Genomic DNA, 10,219 nt, shown 5'->3' on the forward strand with positions numbered 1-10,219 from the left:
AGAAAGAAATTAAAGAAAATCTTAGAAGATGGAAAGATCTCCCATGTTCTTGGATAGACAGAGCTAATATTGTCAAAATGGCCATACTACCAAAAGTGCTATACAGATTCAATGCAATTCCAATTAAAATCCCAATAACGTACCTTACAGAAATAGAGCAAGCAGTCATGAAATTCATCTGGAAGAATAAGAAATCCAGAGTAGCTAAAGCAATCCTTAGCAGAAAGAGCAAAGCAGGGGGTATCGCAATACCAGATCTTCAACCCTACTACAAAGCAATAGTAACAAAAACGGCATGGTATTGGTACCAAAATACACAGGTAGATCAATGGTACAGAATAGAGGACACGGACACAAACCCAAATAAATACAATTTTCTCATATTAGACAAAGGGGCCAAAAATATGCAATGGAGAAAAGAGAGCCTCTTCAACAAATGGTGCTGGGAAAACTGGAAATCCATATGCAACAGAATGAAATTAAACCCCTATCTCTCACCCTGCACAAAACTCAACTCAAAATGGATCAAGGACCTCAGAAATCAGACCAGAGACCCTGCAGATTATAGAAGAAAAAGTAGGTCCAAATCTTCAACATGTCGGCGTAGGACCAGACTTCCTTAACAGGACTCCCATAGCACAAGAAATAAAAGCAAGAATCAATAACTGGGATAGATTCAAACTAAAAAGCTTTCTCTCAGCAAAGGAAACTATCAGCAATGCAAAGAGAGAGCCTACAGAGTGGGAGAAAATCTTTGCCACTCATACTTCAGATAGAGCGCTAATTTCCAGAATATATGAAGAACTCAAAAAATTCTACACCAAGAATACAAATAATGCAATCAACAAATTGGCTAAGGATATGAACAGACACTTCACAGAAGAAGATGTACAAGCAATCAACAGATATATGAAAAAATGTTCAACATCTTTAGTAATAAGAGAAATGCAAATCAAAACTACCCTAAGATACCATCTCACCCCAATTAGAATGGCAATTATCAAGAACACAAGCAACAATAGGTGTTGGAGAGGATGTGGGGAGAAAGGTACACTCATACATTGCTGGTGGGGCTGGAAATTAGTGCAGCCACTCTGGAAAGCAGTATGGAGATTCCTCAGAAAGCTTGGAATAGACCCACCATTTGACCCAGCTATCCTACTCCTTGGCCTATACCCAAAGGACTTAAAATCAGCATACTACAGAGACACAGCCACATCAATGTTCATAGCGACTCAATTCACCATAGCCAGATTGTGGAACCAACCTAGATGTCCTTCAATTGATGAATGGATAAAGATACTGTGGCATATATATACAATGGAATATTACTCAGCCATAAAGAATAATAAAATTATGGCATTTGCAGGCCAATGGATGAAATTCGAGAATATCATGCTAAGTGAGATAAGCCAATCTCAAAACACCAAAGGACCAATGATCTCGCTGATAAGCAGATGATGACACATAATGGGGGGTGGGAGGAGTTAGTGTTAGGGTTAGGGTTAAGTTTAGGGTGAGGGTTAGGGAGGGTGGCAAGAATGGAAGAAGGAAGGACTGTATAGAGGGAATAGGGGGGTGGGTAGGGTGGGGGCTAAGGGAAAAAAATAACAGAATGAATCAAACAACATTACACTATGTAAATTTATGATTACACAAATGGTATGCCTTTACTCCATGTGCAGAGAAACAACATGTATCCCATTTATTTATGATAAAAAAAAAAAAAAAAGAAGAATGAAAGTATGGCATTTGTTGGTAAATGGATGGAACTGAAGACTATCGTGCTAAGTGAAATAAGTCAATCCAAAAAAACAAAAGACTAAATGTTCCCTCTGGTACACACCAGAAGTAGGGTAGGGAATAGAAGTTCATTGGATTAGAAAAGGGACATGAAGGGAAGGGAGAGGGGATGGGAATAGGAAAGACAGAACAGATCCAACAGAATATTCCTATGTGCATACATGAATACACAACCAGTGAAACTCCACATCATGTACAACCACAAGAATGGGGTCCTAGTTAGCATAAGTTATACTCCATGTATGTATATATGTCAAAATATACTCTACTTTCACATATATCTAAAAAGAACAACAACAAAAAAAGAAGTATGTATTTGATTATCTGCTTTCTCTAAAGGACTTTCTACCTTATTTGTCTCTTGTGTTTACAAATTTATTATTACTTCAGGGTAGGATCATCCTGGCCCTTTAGGGCCTAACCATTTCTCTGCCTCAGAAGGCACCCTGGCTAGGCTGTACAGGACTTCCATGTGGAACGGTACAGCATGTGCAAGGAGATTGGTGGGTGAGCAGGAGTCTCAGAATTCTCTGGGGATACAAAAGTCTCTCAGGGATATTGTGAGCAACTCTTTCTGGCACAAGACAATGGAAGTAGCCATTGCTAGTCACACAGTAGTCATTACTGTGTGGGGCCAGAGAATTAGAGGATGAAAGGGTAAGGGGAGGAGGAAAAATAATGTGAGATCAAAGAGCAGAAGGTGACTATGAACGAAATGAAAATTTGTTTCTCATCATGACGTCAGTGTTCAGCATGTGATCTGTGAGTTTCAGAGTAAGTGTTGGAGCTGGGAGGTAGTCCAACCACTCTGGAAAGTAATATGGAGATTGACCATATGGACCTAAGGACACTTGAGTGACCTAAGGACAGCAAATAGAAACTATGACTTCCGTCCTCTTGAAGTTTCACCAATGGTCAGCTAAGTGGTCAACAAATGGGCAGTGTAATAGTGAATACTGGAAGGGAATTTCTTCCCTTATTTCGCAATTATGAATAAACAAAGACAACATAGTAGAAATTTAGTAGTTTATCCAAGGGAGTCTGCCGTTTTCATACCAGCTCCTGATTTAATGTGGTTATTTATTGTTTGATATTAAACTTATTACTCTATGCCAGGAGCATTTTCAAGGTATGATAAATAAAAACATTGATTGGTTCTGTGGAATATTTTTTGGTGTATCACACACCAGTGTTTATCTTCAGATAGTCAATGATTTGAATGGGATAGAAATTCATTTCTCCCTCACATGCTCAGGGATGTGCATCCAGGGTTGTTATGATGCGTCTGTGGTGTAAGGTCTCAGGTTCCTTTTATCTGCTTTCCCCCACCCCCACCTCTACCATATACAGGGAGTGCCCCTTGTCTCAAAAGGCAGGCATAAGGGCTGGGGATATGGCTCAGTTGGTAGAGTGCTTGCTTCGCACGCACAAGGCCCTGGGTTCAATCCCCTGCACCATGAGAAAAAAAAAAAAAAAAAAAAAAAAGGCATTACTGTATCCCTGATTCAAGGAGCAAGATGTAGGGTTTGGAGGAAAAAAGGTAATTTCCTTTCCTTCCTTGGCACAAATAAGAAGTTGCACTTAGTACACATCAGCCCAATGGCCGAAACTTCATCATGTGACCACACCTGGGTGTAAGGGGGAATGGGAAATGCAGAGTTATGGACTCAATGTGCTGCCCCCCCCCTGCAATTCATGTGTTAAAATCCTTACTCCAATGTATCAGGAAAGTGGATAGTATCAGGAAGTGGAGCTTCTGGTAGGTAATTAGGTGAAGAGAATGGAGCCTCCTTGAATGGGATTAGTTCCCTTAGATAAAGAAACATAAGAGAACTCTCATCCTCTTTTTTCCATGTAAGGATACAATGAAAAGTTGGCAGTCTGCAACCTGGAAGCGGCCCTTACTAAACTTGACCATACTGGCACCCTGACCTCAGATTGTTACATCCAGAACTGTGAGAAATAAGTTTCCGTTGTTTATAAGCCATCCAGTCCAAGGTATTTTGTTACAGAAGTCTGAACTGACTCAAAACGCATAGTATCTACTATGCTGCCAAATGCCCACCTAAGATTTTTATTACTCTTGAAAAAGAGGAATATTGATATTCAGTGATAACTTCCAATCTTAGCCATGGTAAGATAGTTGTAAATATTTGATCTAAGATTTTTTTTTTGGGGGGGGCAGTGTTAAGAGTTTATTCTTAAAATGATGAAGGCTGTGAAGAACTCAGTTTAATTAATTTAAATATGTACTATTCCATGTTCTTGAGGAACTTATAGCCTCATGGAGGGGGACAGAAATATAAACCAATTATTTCAACATAAAATAAGATTTAAGATAAACACAGAATGTATAAGAAGACAAGCATGGGAAAATGGATCCAGACACAAGCTCTGTGAAGAATCCCTCACCAAACACGGAGGATGAATTAAGTCTCAAAAGAATGAACGTATATGGAAATAAACATAAAGAGCTTCAAAATTAAACATTAAAACCATTTTCCAACAATACCCCATAACTAATAACTGTCATTTGTTTCACTCAGGAGAGTGACAAAGTTATCAATAGTCCTGCCAATATTCTCAGGGTCATTTTCTTTGGATTAGAATCCCCCCACCAAAAGAAAAAAAAAAAAGCTGTAATACATTCCAGTTTTGCTACTCCTATGCCAAAGCATTCCAGGGTCTGGCATGTTTCCCTTCTTTCAAAGAGAAATAGTTATGAGTCTGATTGTTTGCTTAGACCCTCCATGAGTAAAACCACACTTAAGGAGAAAATCAAAGAAATCACCTGGCTTCACTGGCTCTTGCTCCCATCTAATACAGGATCTCAGTTTTCTGCAGTGGGTGTCTCCCTTCCACCCAAGTATTTATAAAGGTCCCCAGGGTGTCTCTCTCATGTGCTCCCAAACAAGAGTCAGTTAACTTACATTAACAGTCATTTTGTTTCCGTTCCTCTTCCTCTAAACCTTTTCCACACCGCATGACCCCCTCCCTCTCCAGACAGAAGCCATCAGTGAAACTCCAGAGCCACTTCCACTGGGCAGCTGTCAGCCTCCGCCTACTGCTCACACTCAATGCTTCCAATGCAGAAGAGCCCTCAACGTGCCAACTGTGTGCCGACTGTCTCTCCTTCTAGAAGCTTAGCAATTCATTATTGCTGTCTTTACCAAGTTTTTATGAAAGAATGCCTAGATTTTACTTCACCTTGGTCTTCACTAACCAACCTCATCCCCTAAGCTGAAATGTGAGTCTGCAGGGCCTGATCTAATGGCATATCTGAGTTGAGGACCTCATGTGGCACTCAGAATTGCCCCTTCCCTACTATAGATTTGACCCCTGTTCCCTTTTCCTGGGGTATGATTCTCTCCAGAGAGAAGAAAGTTTTCTTCCAAGATTTCTCCTTCACTATCCCAGTAGACTTCTTAAAGACCTATCCTTATAGGTCTCAGAAAAGCACTGAAATGTCTGGGTTTCACTTGAGTTCAAAGTGGGACACCTTCCAACACCAAGTTAAGGAAGGAGGAGGTACATATTAAACTATGTTTCCTGTTTTTTGATATTGCCTCTGAGTCATAGCCACCCCCATTTCCAACCTAGTCATCGATGGAAAGTTTCATTTGAAACTCTGAAACCCAACTTTGTGTTATTTTAGCATGGAATAGTCATCCCAAGAAGGAACTTAGTCAATAGAACTTTAAGAACTATCTCCTTTGTCCATAATCTGGTTGCCTTTCCTGTAACTCCTTTGCTATTTAATTCCAGGAAATTGTGTGTGTGTGTGTGTGTGTGTGTGTGTGTGTGTGTGTGTGTGTGTATGCATTTGCACACAATTCCTGTAAGACAGGAAGAGGAAATAGAAAGCCTCTTTTGGGTGAAAAGGAGAAGAAAGGAAGCAAAGTTTACAGCATCAGATGGGAGCATTCAGGAACAAGAAGAGAATATACAATTTACTTAGGTGAGCCCGCAAAGACAAGGGGAGGCATGAAAGAAGTGGATTTCAAAAGCCTTTTTTTCAATGAAATTTTTCCATGTTGATGGACCCTTTGGTGACTGGTAGTGACTTAGGTAACTTTCCTCTGAGACGATGACATATTGTCTTTGATTTCAGCTAAAGTTGATGGTACCCATCTCTTGACTGGAGCCTGCCCTAGTATCCCAGATGCTAATTTGTGTGATGAGGAGTTTAGAGTAAATCCACATTAGTTTAACAACATGGATTCATGACTTTCACCAGTTGCGTGATTCATGCTGGCAAATAAAAATGACTTCATTTGCTTAGATGATTTTAGAAGTGACTTATCAGGAGAGAGGCAACCCTAACTCCCAAGGGTAGCCATTAGCATTGAGCCCCAATGGCAACAGATGCAGACAGTAAATTGCAAACAGTGACTTTGCAATCAGCTGTGAGCTTTTAGAAACCAGCATCTGTGGACATTTAACCACTTGCACTTCTGCCTCACATTCTTTCCAAGGAGATATTCCACGGTTCATTTAGCTGATCAGGACAAGCACCCTTAGCGTAAAGGAAGTAAATAATAATTTACTTATTCCTGGTGAGGAAGAAAAGCACTATTATTAATGAATTCAGCATTTAGAGCTGAATATATAATGTCCTTTCATGGCAACAAAGAACAATAAAAGCAATTTTACCTGTTCCTGAAAGCTTTGCTTTTTTTCCTCCTCTGAGGATTATAAAGGATTGTACTGGATGTTTTACCAGATGGGGGAATGTGAATCCTTTAAACAGGGAGGAGAGATAATGGTCTCTGAATTTCATCAACGATCTATATTCCCCAAATAGAATTAGAACTGCTTCCTATGTAGAAAAATGTTTACTGAACGGAAATTTTATTACCTGGGTATTGAATTCAGTGGTACCAAGGGCATTCCTTTGGAGACAAAGGTCCTCCTGCCCAGGTTTGGTTTCTGTTCTTTTACTAACTTAAATTGAATTAAACCACACTTTGGAAATTCTGTTCGATTTTTTTATGGGTTTGATATCAGTCTTTTTTTTTTTTTTTTTAGTGCCAGTTGAGTCATTTCTTTTGGGGTGTAAATGCTTTATGCATTTTCCCTTTTTACCCACTTCTGAGCAGACTTAATAAAGGTTCATCATGAGAAGGAGCAGGGTTGCACAGATTCTTGGGGTCGGGGAGCCGCACAAATACAATAAAGAAGCTTCATCCCTTAGACTCTTATTTTCACTCTGACTTTGATGCTGCTTCCTACAATGCTTTTCCATTCTAGTCTCAAGGTATTTTGGCACCTTAAAAAAATGGATGAAAATAAGTAACTTTTGAAGGATGAGTTCAGGAGGTACATGTTCAGTGCTTTTTCCAATTTCTGGGGACTTCTGCCCTCTCCCTGCCCCTACTAGGCAAGCAAACCCACTGTCTATCATCTTTTCCTTAGCATAGATTTAGTGACTATATAGCTGGTATGATTTACTCTGATTCTGGTTTTGTTTTCATAAGTAATTTCTCCCTAGAGATGCCTATTTTGAACAGCTAAGGGGAAGGGAACGATTACTGAAGAAGGGATTAATATTAGATATGCATGCTGTGGATAAAATTCTAATGAATTCACAAAACATTCTAATCTGTGTTCGACCAATACAAGATTTCTGCTATTCCTTTAACTGCCTGTGACTTGTCCTTCGAGTCTGTCAGTCATATTTGGAATCCACTCCTTTCAGACCTTTCCTTGCCTTTGTTGTTCATCTAGGTAAACAGGATATTTTTTCTTATTGAGTTCTTGTTTGCAGGGTTTTCAAAATTCCCTCCAGAGAGCAAACAGTAGTCATTTACAGTACTGCTAGGCTTTTGTGGCCCTGTGAATTTTACTGTTGGCTTTCTCTCTTTTCTGTGTTTTTCTGTTTCTTTTACTGTGTTTTGGTCCCCTTTTCTCCTATACGCTCTGTTCTCTTGTAGACTGCTACTCCTTCCACTGCTTCCTGTCCATCCTCAGCAGCTCCCCACCCAGGAACTCCACTGCCTAGGTAACATTCTTAGAGCTGGGTGGGTCTTCTCAGTCATTTCAGCAGGCGGGGCTATGCATTGCTTCAACATAAAACCTCACCCAGCAATGCAGAGAGAAAGCAAGCTTTCTTCCACCTCTGTAGTTTGGTTGGGCAAAAAGTATGTTTTTCAAAATTTTAAAAACAAATCTCATTCATAGACTGGGTTATATCAAACAATTTCTGAGCTGGGTCTCAAAGCACTTTCTGTGTGACAACTTCTCATATGTGAGAGTCCATGTAGGGTATGAGGTCCCAAGTGAAGCCTGCATGTTGGACCCTTAAAAAAACGGAGACCTCTGAAGGTGACAATTGGAAAGAAAGCCTTATTTTTATAAAATCTGCAAAATCCTCCTGGTCTGAAAGCCTGAGTGTGCTACACCTAGCAGAGCCAGACTTACAGCAGGAACTCAACAAATATTGATTTCCTTGGGCCAAATGAGCCCAAGGGCACTTAGCTGTGACTTCCAGACACATTACACCGCTTTCCCTCTGGCAACAGAGGAGGCTGAACACAGGGATGAAGGAAATTTTGCCCCCCTGTCTTCTGCAGTAAATTCTACTGTGAGCACTTTGGGAGGGTGGGGGAGGGGTGTAAAGGGGGCTCCCTTTTGGGTTTTGGAACAGATGCGCCAAAAATGTGGACACAAAATGTAAAGCTCTAATAATAATAAAAGAAGAAAATTAAAAGAAAAAATTAAAACAAAACAAAATATGTACATAATAGAAGTAAGATCTAGTCCCAGAACTGGCAGTGTCTGTGAATTTCCTCGTACTGCTGTATGGTTCCAGAATGAACTTTTGCCAAATCTGTGCCTAAAGAGGGCTCTGTAGCACCTCAAAAGCCAGGAGTGACCTGGCACAAATAAAACAGTAAAGCAAATTGCCATGATACTTTGGTCTTTGCAGCAAACACAGAGATTAAGAATATAGTCTTTGGAGTCAGACAGCCCAAGTTCAAATTCCAGGGCCTTTGTTGTAATCTGAAACCAGAATGACCAGTTTAAAATCCTGACTCTGCCACTTATTAACCTGGTGATCTTGGGCAAGTTTCTTCAACTTTATGTGCCTCTGATTGCCCATCTTTAAAATGGGGATAATCCATGACTATTTCTTTGGCTTGTTCGTGAAAATTACATGAGTTAATACACGTGAGGCACTTAGATGCTGCAGTGCTCAGGCTGCTGATGAAGAGATAAGGACTGAGATGCCCTTGGAATGCTTTCCCCCAGGTGCCATAAGTTTTTTATAATTCCACTCTTCAGCCTTAAAGTTTTTAATTTATAACTGATTTATGTGTACAGTATTATCCAATGTTTTTCTCCATTTGGGTTAAGTGTGTGAGCACTGCTTATTGAATATTGGATCCTTTTCCAACTGAATTATAGTATCTTTCCTGTAATAGGTCTACACATGTCCCCATGTACATCTCTGTCCACGATTTATTATTTTTTCATTATTTATTTCATTGATTATTTTTATTACCTTACCAATAGCACTTTGTCCTAATGATATGGATTTGTAGCAATTTTGCTATCTGGAAATACAGATTTTACAAGTTTTTTGTTCTTTTTTTCTAGAAATGTCTTAACTGTGCTTGGCTCCTTGTTCTTTGGGGTAGTTGAAAATAAGCCTGCGAACTCTTTGACATTTCCCATTTAGGAAGAGGGCCAATATCTCTTCCCCTTGTCATGAACCATTAGTTTTGCTATATTGATTGGAACAGTCACAAGCCCAATTGTTCTAAACTGACTTAATCCCTCCAAAATTCATAGATTGAAGCTTTAGTCCCCATTGTGAACTACATTTGAAGATAGGGTCTATAAGGGGATAACCAAGACTAAATGAGGTTGTAACGGTGGGTCCTGAACCTGACGGGACTAATGTCCTTTTAAGAAAAGAAACATCAGTGATAAGCTTGTGCATGTTCTCCCTCCCCATCCCACCTCCACACACAGAGGAAGGGCCATGTGAAGACAGCCAACTGTAAGGCAGAAAGAGAAACCACACCAGAAACCAACACGCCAGAACCCTGATCTTAGACTTCCAATTTCCAAAACTCCAAGAAAATGTTATTTAAGCCACCTCGTGTGTCAAAATTCTGTTATGGCAGCCCATATGGATTCATAAACCCACACATGCAAAGTATGATCCTGAACTACAAAAAAGACATTACTGGGACAACTAGTAAAATTTGAATAAGGTAGGTAAATTAATTAATAGTACTGTATCTTAGTTTTGTTGATTGTACCATTATGACTATGTAAAATGTTAATATTTAGGGGAACTTAAGAACTTTTGAACATTTTAACTCTGATCACTTTCCTCTTGATGTTCACGGTTTTTGTCCATTATTTTGTTTGTCTTTAAAAAAAAAAACTTACACGTTATATATTA

The 10,219-nt window shown here is 39.6% G+C and overlaps 1 long non-coding RNA gene across 3 annotated transcripts in view; it reads right to left on the reverse strand.

Annotated features, from left to right (window-relative positions):
• Positions 1-4,819, reverse strand: part of LOC306662650 — a 73,195-nt gene extending 68,376 nt beyond the window's left edge. For all 3 annotated transcript variants that reach the window (XR_013764172.1, XR_013764173.1, XR_013764174.1), the window contains exon 1: positions 4,734-4,819. This is a non-coding gene — a long non-coding RNA (uncharacterized lncRNA). The remainder of the gene's footprint in view (positions 1-4,733) is intronic.
• Positions 4,820-10,219: the final 5,400 nt, after the last annotated feature.

This window comes from Sciurus vulgaris (assembly GCF_902686455.1).
Source record: "Sciurus vulgaris genome assembly, chromosome: 5".
Lineage (NCBI taxonomy): Eukaryota > Metazoa > Chordata > Mammalia > Rodentia > Sciuridae > Sciurus > Sciurus vulgaris.